Below are 14,251 nucleotides of genomic sequence, written 5' to 3' on the forward strand. Positions count from 1 at the left end.
CACATGACAAATTTGAACTATATTGGTCAAGCCGGGCTTTGAGTAATTTGAGAAAAACTCCATTTATTTTTAAATTAAAACTGATCAGGTAACAATCAAACACCAGTCAAAAATCGACATACCTTAAATTGTCAGCGTCATTTTCAAACTTAACATAATTTTAATAAAATTTTAATATTCAGTATTAGTAATAATTTATTATTATACACATAAAGAATAAGTGTGCATGATAAAATGGTACTATGCATGCAAGAAAGAATTTAGACAATGCACAGTGGGGCAGGATTCACTAAATATGTCGAAAAAGTTTGGGTGATAGTGCATATATATTTTACGAATAATTAACATGTTATAAAGTGACTTTTATCGAAAAATGGTTATTGCTTAGCGGCATAGACAAACAAATAAAAAGAGACTGGCAAATTAAATGGCAAAGAGAGGGACAACGTTCCCGTAGCGCAACTCAGAACGCAAAATTTCGTTCTGTTTATGTTGATCTGCGCATTGCTTCTATTGGGCCCACTATCTCATTCTAATATAACAAGAGAGAAAGAAGTAGCCATATAAAACGTAATTTCTAAATAGAAATTAGAACAATCTCCTTTCGTTTTCGTCATCATGACAACGAAGATAACATCATGACAATTCGTCGTGTTTGTTAATTTTTCTTTTCGTGATTTACCTTTTTTTCTAAACTCTCCATTTTATTGACTTATGAATATGGATAGATAAGAAATTCCTTTGTTCCATATAGGTATTTATATTTTGTTACTTATAATTTTCGGTTATACTATTTGTTATTTTATTTGCTGCAGGAGCAAGTATCATCTATTTTTTATATGTATTGGTGCCCCCTTTCTCTGATAGATATGTTAAAGACACCCGATAAAATAAAAGTAAGTAGTTACATTTATCATCTTATTAAGAAAAAAATAGAAGTAGTAGTGTTAAAAATATTTCGAACCTCTCTTAACATAACAAATTAATACAATTAATTTTTTTCATTTTTTGGGTAGGGAGTTTATAGCTGGTTTATAGTAACCAGAAACTTCATTAATATACCTATTTTACTTTTGTTTTAGGATTAAAACTGGACTTGAATATGGTTCAGGATCATGATTCTCGTAAAGTCTTCTTTGCTTGGATATTCACTTTGTTATTGCAATTAGGCAGTTTTTTCGAAAATGAGATTCTTAATGCCCTTTAAAAAAATTGGCCCATCGTTTCCGGTCCAATATGTTTATAAATGTTGGAATATTGTATCAAAAATTTAAATTTACCGGCACCCTAGCGGAAGTAGATGAGAATGTCATATGGGAACTGTGTATGGGAATTATGGGTAATAAAAAATAGTCTAAAAATAAAAGATGGTGTGTGTTGTATCGAGTACAAAATAGGTCGTTTTGGTGTTTTATTTATCCTAAAATCTAATAGGTTATGGGCCCAGACACCAGCCCAAAACGCGAGTTTCGGTAGTTACGGCAAGTTTACGGAATTTCGGTAGTTACGGAGTGAAAGGGAAGAGAAAAAACGTCGTTTTTTCGTTGCGTCGTAATCGGGTATCGGTGGCGTTCCTTTTTTCACAAGATGGCCGTCAACTATTTGGCAAGCGTTCCGAAGCTAGTTGGTCGAGAAAACTACGACGAATGGTGCTTTGCGGTAGAAAACGTTTTTGTACTCGAGGGACTTTCTAAATGTTTGGAAGGCACCGAGACAGACAGTGTACTTCTGGCAAAAGCTAAAGCGAAGTTCGTGTTGACATTAGATCCTTCCTTATATGTGCATGTTAAAGACGCGGCCACATGCAATGAAGCTATGAAAAAGATCCAATCACTCTATGAAGATGTGGGATTTACCAGAAAAATAGGGCTTTTGCGACATTTAATATCCTTGAGATTGAGTAGTTGTGAAAATATGGAGTCGTACGTGAATCAAGTGATTGAAACATCACAGAAGTTAAGGAAAACCAAGTTTGATATAAGCGAAGAATGGGTAGGTTCCCTTCTGCTGGCCGGTTTACCAGACAAGTACGCCCCCATGTTGATGGCGATCGAGCATGCAGGAATCGCAATCACAACAGATACCATCAAAAGTAAATTGCTTGATATGCAAGAAGAAAACTCTGGCAGTGTCGGCAAAGCAGGTGCCTTTGCAGCAAGCGGTAGTAACTTCAGAAATCAGTCAAGAGGTGGCAGTAATTCTAACAGAAAAGTGTCAATTAACAGTAGTAATCAATCTGTGGATGACCGGCGTGATTCTGACAGACGCCAAATTGACAGAAGTAAAATAATTTGTTTCAAATGTAAACAACCTGGACATTTTAAGTCGAAATGCCCAAATTTAAGTGTTTCTTCGTCGAATTCTTCGAAATATGCTTTCAGTGCTGTATTTTTAAGCGGAAAATACAATAAGAATGATTTTTATTTGGACTCTGGTGCGAGTAGGCATATGTCTCCCAATGAAAATGCATTATACAACAAGAGAAAACCAGACATTGAAGAAATTACTGTTGCTAACCACGAAAAATTAGCAGTGAAATGTTTAGGCGATATGGACATTTCTACAAGTGTAAAAGACACACAGAACAATATAACTGTTTATGGTGTTTTGTGCGTGCCTAATCTGACGACAAATCTTTTGTCAGTGAGTGAACTGATTGCTAAAGGAAATAGAGTGTCATTTAACCAAGAAGGTTGTTCGATATACAGTAGGAATAACGACTTGGTGGCTACAGCAACTCTAGTTGGAGGTGTGTATAAAGTAAACATGAAAGTTGAAAAATGTATGCTTGCAGCGTGCGATGACAGTGAACTTTGGCACAGGAGGCTTGCACACATAAATTGCCAAGACTTAAACAAGATGAAACACTGTGTAAGTGGCATGGAGTTGAAAGGAGTAGCAAGAATTGACAAGTCAAATTGTGTGGTATGTTGTGAAGGCAAACAAACCAGGCTACCTTTCCCAACCACAGGAACACGAAGCAACCAAGTGCTTGAAGTTATACATGGAGATGTTTGTGGACCTATGGAGACGATTTCTATTGGTGGCTCAAAATATTTTTTACTTTTAGTCGATGACTTTACAAGAATGTCATTTGTCTATTTTTTGAAGACAAAGGATGAGGTGTTCAAGTATTTCCAGGAATTTAAAACAATGGTCGAAAAACAACAAGGCAGAAACATCAAGATATTCCGCAGTGACCAAGGTGGTGAGTTCTGTAGCAATAAGTTCGAGAGATTTTTTCAGGAAGAAGGTATTATACACCAGAAGACGAACGCTTATACTCCTGAACAAAATGGACTTTCAGAAAGACACAATCGAACATTGGTTGAAAAAGCAAGATGTTTACTGTATGATGCAGGTCTACCAAAAAGATTTTGGGCAGAGGCAGTAAATACCGCTAACTATCTACGGAATAGATGCATAGCCAGTGGACTAAATGGAAAAACACCCTTTGAGAAGTGGACAGGGAAGAAACCGGATGTTTCAGGTCTAAGAATCTTTGGCAGTACAGTAATGGCTCATATTCCTAAAGAGAAGCGTCTTAAATTTGACAAAAAAGCTTGTAAACATATTTTAGTTGGTTTTTCAGATCATATCAAGGGTTATAGGATCTACAACCCAGACACTGATGATGTAACAACAAGCAGAGATGTTATTATACATGAAAACCTGAAAACCAATAAAATGAATGTTAGCTATGGCAGTGAAGTAACAGAGGAGTCAGTTGAAGTGGGGGAAAATAAGCAAAATACACAGGTTAGTGAAAACAGCTTACATAGTTCACTTGACAGTCTATATCAACAGTCAGAAGAACAATCTTCAGTTCATATGGACTCTACAGACAGTGACTATGAACCAGATGTGCCAGACACGACTTTGTCTGATCCAGAAGCAGCAAGACGATCTCAGAGGCCAAGGCGAGAAAAGCAGTTCACTGATTATGTTACGTATCTAACTACTGCTGAGCAAAATGAAAGTATTGTTCCCGAAGAAGTTCTAGTGACAGATGATACTCCTGTGAGTGTTCTAGAAGCCATGTCGAGGCCAGATCATGCAGAATGGAAGCGAGCTATTGAAGAGGAACTAGCTTCTTTTGAAGAAAACAACGCTTGGGAAATTGTGGACAAGCCAAAGGACGCCACAATAGTGAAGTGTAAGTGGGTGTTCAAAAAGAAGTGTGATAGTGAAGGTGATGTTAGATATAGAGCTCGTTTGGTAGCTAAAGGTTTTTCTCAGAAACCAGGGGTGGACTACAATGAAACTTTTTCTCCTGTAGTGAGACATTCTAGTTTAAGGTTATTATTTGCATTGTCTTTAAAGTTAGACTTAGAAATAACACATTTAGATGTAAAAACAGCTTTTTTGAATGGTTATTTACAGGAAATAGTCTACATGGAACAACCAGAATGTTTTGTAACTAAGGGTAATGAGAGTAAAGTGTGTAAACTGAATAGAGCCATATATGGTTTGAAGCAATCATCAAGAGCTTGGAATCTTAGGGTTAATGAAGTTTTATTAAAATTAAATTTTAAAAGGTCAATATTTGAACCCTGTATTTATACAAAAAAGGATAACAATCTCTTGACAATAATTGCTCTTTATGTTGACGATTTTTTAATTTTTTCTAATGATTGTAAAAACAGTAAAATTTTAAAAGAATGTTTAAGTTCTGAATTTAAAATTAAAGATTTGGGTCAAGTTAAACAATTTTTGGGTATGACTATTTGTAAAAAAAAGGATTGTTTAATGTTAAGTCAAGAAAATTATGTTAATCAGGTTCTTAAAAGATTTAATATGCTAGATTGTAAAAGTGTTACTACTCCAATGGAAAGTTTTGATTTTAATGAAAATAATTGTGATACAAATGTTAATAATTGTCAATATCAAAAACTAATAGGTAGTTTAATGTATTTAGCAGTATTAACACGTCCAGACATATCGTTTAGTGTTAGTTTTCTTAGTAAATTTAACAATTGTAATAACAGTTATCATTGGAAATGTGCAAAAAGAGTACTGAGATATTTGAAAGGAACAAAAAATTATGTAATTAAATTTACTAAGGATGATATAAATTTGCTAGGATATGTTGATGCTGATTGGGGATCAGATAAAGCTGATAGAAAGTCTTATACTGGATATATTTTTAAGCTTTCAGGTGGCCCCATATCATGGAAAAGTTCGAAGCAGAAAACTGTAGCCTTATCCAGCACGGAGGCAGAATATATGGCACTCAGTGATGCTTCTAAAGAGGCCATATATTTACGCAATTTAGTTTACGAGCTGACTGATAAATTGGATAGTGTAACAATTTTTAATGATAATCAGAGTGCCATTAAGTTATCAATGAATCCAATTTTTCATGAACGCTCTAAACATATAGATATCAGGTATCATTTTATAAGAGAAACAGTTGATAAAAACACTATTCAGTTAAAATATTTAGAAACAGAAAATATGATAGCTGATATATTAACAAAAAGTGTTGGAGGTACAAAACATATGTATTTTGTAAAGGGGTTAGGTTTAGAAAAAGGTTAGTTATTTTTATATTTTTGATAAGTGGGGGTGTTGGAATATTGTATCAAAAATTTAAATTTACCGGCACCCTAGCGGAAGTAGATGAGAATGTCATATGGGAACTGTGTATGGGAATTATGGGTAATAAAAAATAGTCTAAAAATAAAAGATGGTGTGTGTTGTATCGAGTACAAAATAGGTCGTTTTGGTGTTTTATTTATCCTAAAATCTAATAATAAAACAGTACAATTTTTGCTTTTATAATTTCCTTTATAATAGTAGTATTCTTTCGTTCTGAAAGAAACTGCAAATTTTCACTTAAACTGATTTATTCCCTACGTCACGTTCCCTTTACGTGGTATAGCGAATAAATCAGTTTAAGTGAAAATTTTCAGTTTCAGAATGAAAGAATACTACTAATAAAGGCTAATTTAAATTTTCCGCCAGCAAGAATGTGCGATAATGTCTTACGATACGTTTTTATAATAAAGAAAGATAGCAAAAAGACGTACGTCCTGCCATGGTCCTGCTAATTGGTTTCAAAATTGTTATTCTGAGTTGCGCTACGGGAACGCGGTCCCACTCTTTACCGTGAGATTTATCAGTCTCTTTTTATTTGTTTTTCTATTGGTACGTCGGTTTTTGACTGGTGTTTGATTGTTCCCTGTTCGGTTTTAATATAAAAAGAGATGCAATCTTTCTTAAATTACTCAAAATCGGCTGGTTCAAAGTTTTTCAAATTTGGCATGTGTATTTACCATATATAAACCTTTAAAAAATATATTTACGACTTTGCTGTAAAACCAATAGGGGAGCCAATATTTCACCAGTTCAAAATTTGCATAGGATTTCCTGTGTTTCTAACGACCGACGATGCACCACCCGGTATACCAACCAAAGAATTATAAGTTTTGGCGGCAAGCCGAGCATTCCAATCTAATGATTCCATTTTTAATTGTTAGATATTGACATTGACACCACTAAATGTCTACTGAAATGATAAATTTTAAGTTTTAAAATGGCACTGGGAAAAATTCAAAATTTTAAGTATTTACTATTTGGAAATGTTTTTAATTCAAACTTAAGTGAAACCAATGGGAGACAGAGCAGAAATTATGCGGATCCATGTAACAATAAAGAAGGTTCAAAACAAGGAGAAAATTTAGCTGTGGTGCTTCGTGGTATAAATGATCTAAAAATAGAAAACAGACCTGTACCGAAAATAAAACCTAATCAGGTAGTTTCAACAACTGAAATAACAGTAATTCATAGATTAACTTACTAATGATACAGCGTTTAAAATATCTATTAGTAGTCATGGGGCCACTTTGGATAGACAGCCACTTCCGGTCTAGACACCGAATTCCAGGAAGCCAATCAGATAAGAACATGTAAAATACGTTAATAAATAAGGATAAACTGATTTGAACTGCTTTGAACAGCTTTTAGTTTAAGACAACAGACCTGTTCATTTTTTGTTCAAACCTGTTTATTTCTGTTTTAAAGCGGTTCATCGCGGCTCAAACCTGTTTATCCTTATTTATTAACGTATTTTACATGTTCTTATCTGATTGGGTTCCTGGAATTTGATGTCTGGACCGGAAGTGGCTGTCTATCCAAAGTGGCCCGTGACTACTTCTATTCTCTATAAAAAATATATTCCGTCTATCTCCTAAGGTTTTGCTTCAAATGGAGGTGGTTGGTATTTGTGGTTCAGACGTACACTATTAGAAGGAAGGACGAATAGGTCCATTTGTAGTTGAGAAGCCAATGATAATTGGCCATGAAGGTTCTGGAACTGTAGTAGAATGTGGACCTGCGGTTAAAACATTAACATCCGGTGACAGAGTAGCCATAGAGCCTCAGGTCAATTGCAGAATGTGTGCTTATTGCAAAACAGGTGTATATATATTTTATATTATCTATTGAAATATCATATTTTTCTCTATGCTCTTCTTATATTATTAATATATAAAGTCGAGTCTCTATAATGCATGGAAGACCAGACAAGAATTTTTTTGGTTTACAAAATTGTTTAATAGTATGTAATATTTAAAGGGACAGCCAGCTGATTTTTGCTCTATATAATTTAACCTTTATTTTTTTTAAGTTAGGTAAAGTAATACTTATTATTTCTGTTATTGAACTTAGAAGATATCTACTCTGTTATATTTTTCAATAACAAAGGGCCGTCTTCTGGCGTAAACACTGCGAACTGTGAGGCCTATAGTGTTTGTCCCCTTTCTATATCTGCACCCATTTCCCTTTCCTGTACCCTGCACTAACTTATGCAGGTTCTTGATAGGATGGGAGCATAATTCCTCCGGTTCTAGCCTAGCTTTCCCAAATAAAATGTGTCGTTTGCGATCCAGAGCCTCGCAGTGACATATTATGTGCTCCGCTGTTTCAGGATCTTTATCGCAGAGTCTGCAGCAAAAACTTCCTTGATACAGGTTGAGCTTGTTCAGGTAACACTTGACAGCCATGTGTTCTGTCAAGATGCCTGTTGTAATCCGCACTTGATTCCTGCTAGGCATTAGCAGTTCTTTGCGATTTTAGAGCTAGGTCCTTGGATAAAGGCCTTACTGTGCCCCTGTCTGTTTCTCCAGTGGACATTCTGATTTTCCCTGATCCAGAGTTTTAGTGCACTACTTCTTAGTGCTCTATCATCTACTGTGTTAGTCAAGTATGTAGTAAAAAAGATATGGTTCTTTGCTAGTTTATACATTTTCACTTATGAATTTTGTATGTATTTTTTAGAGTTGCTTTGCCTGTATTAGTTACTAATCTTTTTTATCTTTAATCTTTAAATCTGTAAGAAGTTTTTTTTTCCTTTATTATTTTTTTTTGAAATAGAACACTCTTTGATTGTTGCATGTTTCTGGAAAATTTACACTTAGTTACACCAGCTCATTCAGTACCGGAAGTTCCTTTTTAGTTTCAATCGTTTTTTTTTTAAACGGAACTTCAATCAGCTTCATCGTAAGTTAACAGGCTAGTTGAATAGTCTGGGCTTATCACCAAACAAAATCACAGTAGAAAAATCATATTTGTTTTAGGAAATTACCATTTATGTGAAGGCCTTTACTTCTGCGCGACACCTCCAGACGATGGCAACTTGTGCAGATATTATGCTCACGATTCCGACTTTTGCTTCAAACTTCCAGATCACCTGGACTTCGAACACGCTACTCTAATGGAACCACTAGCCGTAGGAGTACACGCTTGTAAACGTGGTGGAGTAACTAGTGGAGACTCGGTTTTAGTACTGGGATCTGGCCCTATAGGATTAGTATCCATTTTAGCCGCTAGAGCCTACGGAGCATCCAAAATCGTCGCTACCGATGTCGACGATTTCAAGCTTAAAAAAGCCAACGAAGTTGGTGTAGACTGCGCTTGTAATATCAAGGGTCTTAATGTAGATGAAACTCTAGAGATTATAAAAAGTGTCCTGCCTGAACCTCCACGCGTTACTATAGATTGTTGCGGGTTCGAAGATGCAGTGAAAGTCGGCATGAAGGCAACGAAAAGTGGAGGAAAATTAGTTCTTGTTGGAATGGGTACAGATAAAATGAGTTTACCGATTACCGAATGCATTTTCAGAGAAGTTGATTTATTGGGTGTGTTCAGATACGTTAATGATTATCCTACTGCAATTGATATGGTTAGTTCTGGAAAAATAGACCCGAAACCGCTTATCACTCATCATTTCAAATTTGAGGATTCTGTTAAGGCCTTTGAAACAGCAAAAAACAAAACGGAAGATTATATTAAGATTATGATACATGCGAATCCGAAATGGGAACCAAAATGCTAATAAATGTCGAACACGTTTTTGCTATTGTGATTTGTAAATGTTTATCCCAATTATTATATTTGGTGACAATTAAACGTTGTTTTATTTTGATTAATTTCTCAACGAATTATGTGAATATACAGGGTTGTTCACCACATACGACACGGAGTATTGTAGCTACATGATTAGATTTTTACATATTGTAAGTTTTGGGTTCGTTGAAGGACTATTAGAGCTACAATTTAAAAATATTTTTACAAGGTACAGAGTGTCTCAAATAAATAAAAAATATCAAAGGTGTATTTTTTTAAATGGAACACCCTGTATATTATTACATTTTTAGTTTCTGCGATTAAAATAAAGGCAAATTTGATTAAGGTTTATTACACTTAAACCTTACCGTTTTTGAAATATTTTCAATTTTGTGAAATTTCAGTGAACATTTTAAGGCTTCATTTCTCCAAGGGTATCAAAGTTTTTAATAATAAATATTTACTGAAGTTTATTTATTAATCAATTATTGTGTTGCAATAATAAAAATAATACTACCTCATACAGAGTGTCTAAAATTTTATTTTAAATAATTGCTAGCTTTAAACGGCAATAACTTGTTTAATTTAAATGGAACGCCCTATATATTTTAGGAGAATCAGATGCATAATTTAGTTATCTATCAAATTGTATTATACCACTTTTTACCTATCCCTTGAAGTTTTCGTAGAAAATGCATTTACTTATAATTTAGACCTCATTTATCAATATACCCATGGAATATTAACATTTTAGATTGTTTTTAAAGCAACAAATGTACAAAATGTACAGGCTAGTAATATTATCGTTTTTAGCAAAATGTTAATATTACTAGCCCATTTGTATGCAAAAAGAAAACTATTTAAATCTTTATAAAAGATTATACTATTAATTAAATATACCATCATTATTTCCGCCCAAATACTAATTAATTACATACTTAATTATGCTCGTTAATAAATTATAATAAATAAATGTGGATTTGAATCAAAAATCAATATAATAATGTTATAAAAATGAATGTCTTTGTTGTTATAAATAAGCATTTGTCAAAAAATGAAATATCGTTTTTGAGGTGTTACTTTTTACCACACTGTCTAAGACACATAAAAATTCAGTTTTTTAGTATTTGGAGCAATTATTATTAATAAACGCAAACAGTCAATTAATGTAGTTTGAATACTGGAATTATTTTAATCGGTCCTCTAACAAATATTTAAACAGTTTTTTTTTATTTTTTAATGAAAAAAACAAACTATATCGACAATATTAATATCTCTACTCTTTAAAAATTTGGTACATCTTTAAAAGTAATCTAAAATGTCAGTATTCCATGGGTATATTGATAAATGAATTTAAAATTACAATAAAATGCATTTTCTACGGAAACTTGAAGCGATAGGTAAAAAATGTTATAATACAATTTGATAGACAATTAAATTGTGCATCTAATTCTCATAAAATATACAGGGTGTTTCATTTAAATTAAACAAGTTATTGCCGTTTATAGCTAGTAATTATTTAAAATAAAATTTTAGACAATCTGTATAAGACAGTATAATTTTTATTATTGCAACACAATAACCGATCAATAAATAAACTTTAGTAAATATTTAGTATTAAAAACTTTGATACCCTTGGAGAAATGAAGCCTTAAAATTTTTACTGAAATTTCACAAAATTGAAAATATTTCAAAAACGGTAAGGTTTAAGTGTAATAAAACCTTTATCAAATTTACCTTTATTTTAATCGTAGAAACTAAAAATGTAATAATATACCTTCAACGAACCCAAAACTTACAATTTGTAAAAATCTAATCGTTTAGCTACAATACTCCATGTGGTGAACAACCCTGTATAAATTATAGTGATGCTAACAAGGAAATTTATCGTAATTGGTAATTTTTAACTTTGCCTTTTATATAATTTTTTCACGTTAATTATTATTTATAAATTTTTGAAGCTGGTTTATCAATGAAGGTTTCCTAAAATATAAAAATATGCATTTGTTCTTATTGTGTAAAAATGTTTACAAAAATTAATATACCGGGTGCGTCTGAAAAGTGATCGTGGAATGACGGAAATCGAGATTTGGTATGTTAGTATACGATATAAGTTAGAATTAATTGACGTATTCAATTGTTATTTGGTCACTTCTCGTTTCACCGGAAATCACTACAATTTTTAATTTTTAAATGACACCCTCGGTATTTTGTTAGTTTATTTGATAGAAAATGACGCTCTGAATAAAATGACATATCATATGTCAACTTTTGACATTTTCGAATATAGCTCCTTGATTAAAAATTTGTGTTTTTAATATAACCATGTTACTCTAGATTGAAATTTAAAATACAATTTTGTTTTAAGCGAAAATGTCAAAAGTTGACATATGGTATGTCAGTCTATTCAGGGTGTTATTTCCTATCAAATAAAATAAAAAATACCGAGGGTGCCATTTAAAATTCAAAAGTTGTGGTCATTTCCGGTGAAACGGGAATTGGCCAAAGATAATTGAATATGTCAATCAATCCTAATTTATGTCATATACTAACATACAAAATCTCAAAAAAGATTATTTATAGCTCTTTTAACATAACTTCTTGTTACAGTTCCGAATGGATTTTGTACTCTTTATTGTAAATGTTGAAATGTATTGATTTCACTTTTACAAATGACGCCAAGTAATGCCCATTTAGTTATTGCATTTGATTTTCCGTATTCAATGTTTTATCCCATGTTATTGTTAAGTTTGAAAGCTTATCAATATTGTAACGATGAATAGATTAAATCTTTAAAAAAAGACAGGGCCGAACTTGAAATTATTTTAAATAAATTATGTTCTAATGTCCGAAACAAAAATAAATATTAAGTGTGTCATATCACTGTACTCAGGAGACCGAGTTCTTTCAAAATCTGAAATAAAAAATGCAGGTCCGTATTTAAAAAAATTAAGTTGGCCACTGTATCTCACAAATTATCAGCTAATTTGAAAATCTAAAAATACTATCAGATAGCCCTAATAAAGTGACAATAAGAATGTGCAGTTAGTTTTTTGATATCTTAAAAAGTAACGTCAGGAAAAAATAAAAATGATTTTCAAAAAAATCCGTTTTTTCCAAAAATCTCAGCAATCCTTGAAATTTTTAAAAAAAATTTGATGGAATCTTGGTGCACATCCTAAAGCGCAACTTTGGCCCAATTTAACCATGTTCGTATCTACTACGGTTACCGAGATACCAATGCTCGTACCTCGAATTTGTAGCACCCTGTATACTTTCATATTACTTCTTTTATAAAAAATTGGCGCCGGGAGGCACGTACAGCCGCCCATACTAAAATATGTTAATATCTCGAAAACTGCGACTTTGACTGATTTTGATGTTATTACAAATTTTGTTGCAAATATTATTCCTAATCTTAATTTGAAAACCGCGTTTCGCTAGCTACTGTAATTTTGGAGTTACGATTTTTTAAAATTTTTAACCCCTTCCCATACCCCCTTACCAACCCCCCACCCCCATCAAAAACTAATGGCCAGATTCTCGGGTGCCACAGTATTTTTGTGCTAAAAATGTACTTAGATATGCATATTGCCACTTCGTAATCTTGAATAGTATTTTCTAAATAAATATATTTGATATATCAAACAAATACAAATAATCTAGAGCAAAACATACTGGTAATCTAAGGTAAGCAAAATCTAGTCAAATATCAGGAAAAAATGGAAAAACGGTGGCACTGAATGTAAAGCAAATAAAGAAAAGCGATGATAAGACGATAACATACGTGACGTGATGATTAAAAAATTAAAAAAAAACATAAATAATGTGCAACCACGCGAAAAATAACAGTCAATATTCTCACCATGCATCGGAGAATATCGGGTTTAAATAGCGAGTATAGGGAAAAAAAATTGTAGGCACGTATAGCCGCCCATACTAAAATATGTTAATAAAAAGTTGGTAGGCAGTTCTAGTTTCAAAGTAAAAGAATTTTTCCAATTTTTTTTATCTCAAAAACTGCGACTTTGACTGATTTTGATGTTATTACAAATTTTGTTGCAAATATTATTCCTAATCTTAAATTGAAAACCGCGTTTCGCTACCTACTGTAATTTTGGAGTTACGATTTTTTTAAATTTTTAACCCCTTCCCATACGCCCTTACCAACCACCCATTCCCCACCAAAAACTAATGGCCAGATTCTCGGGTACCACAGTATTTCTGTGCCAAATTTGGTTAAAAACGATTTAGCGGTTTTTGAGTTATCGTCTTACAGACAGACAGACAGACGGACAGACGGACAGACGGACAGACGGACAGACGGACAGACGGACAGACGGACAGACGGACAGACGGACAGACGGACAGACGGACAGACACCATAAAAATATTTTGTATTTAGGTCATTTATGACCCAAATAACTCATTTTGAGTGAAATTAAAAAAACTTTTTTTTTGCCGATCTTAATAGCCTACCATACCTGTTGGGATGGTCGGCTAAAAATAATTATTCTAAAAGTGTTATTACAGTTGAGGGTTGGAACCTTTGGTATTACACAGCAAAATAAAACACTAAATCACCACAATACACCAAAAAACTTTTACTTTTACACTGGACGCGCGTTTCGCTAACCATGTTAGCATCATCAGCAGATGATTATAAACTAAAACTGAGTTTAGAAAATAGTTTTAGTTTATAATCATCTGCTGATGATGCTAACATGGTTAGCGAAACGCGCGTCCAGTGTAAAAGTAGAAGTTTTTTGGTGTATTGTGGTGATTTAGTGTTTTATTTTGCTAAAAGTATTAGGAAATATGATTTGTTAAAAAATATTATTGAAGCTAATAAAACTTTTTAGATGAGTTCAAGTACGGTAGCGAGCATAGTTTTATACACCAT

General features: G+C 33.0%; 1 protein-coding gene across 3 annotated transcripts in view; it reads left to right on the plus strand.

Annotated features, from left to right (window-relative positions):
- LOC115879372 (ATP-sensitive inward rectifier potassium channel 12-like) overlaps positions 1-14,251 on the plus strand; it is a 110,328-nt gene that overhangs the window by 39,048 nt on the left and 57,029 nt on the right. The window lies entirely within an intron of this gene.

The sequence above is a fragment of the Sitophilus oryzae genome, unplaced genomic scaffold (genome assembly GCF_002938485.1).
Source record: "Sitophilus oryzae breed Bouriz unplaced genomic scaffold, Soryzae_2.0 scaffold_1576_pilon_pilon, whole genome shotgun sequence".
NCBI classification, from domain to species: Eukaryota; Metazoa; Arthropoda; class Insecta; order Coleoptera; family Curculionidae; genus Sitophilus; species Sitophilus oryzae.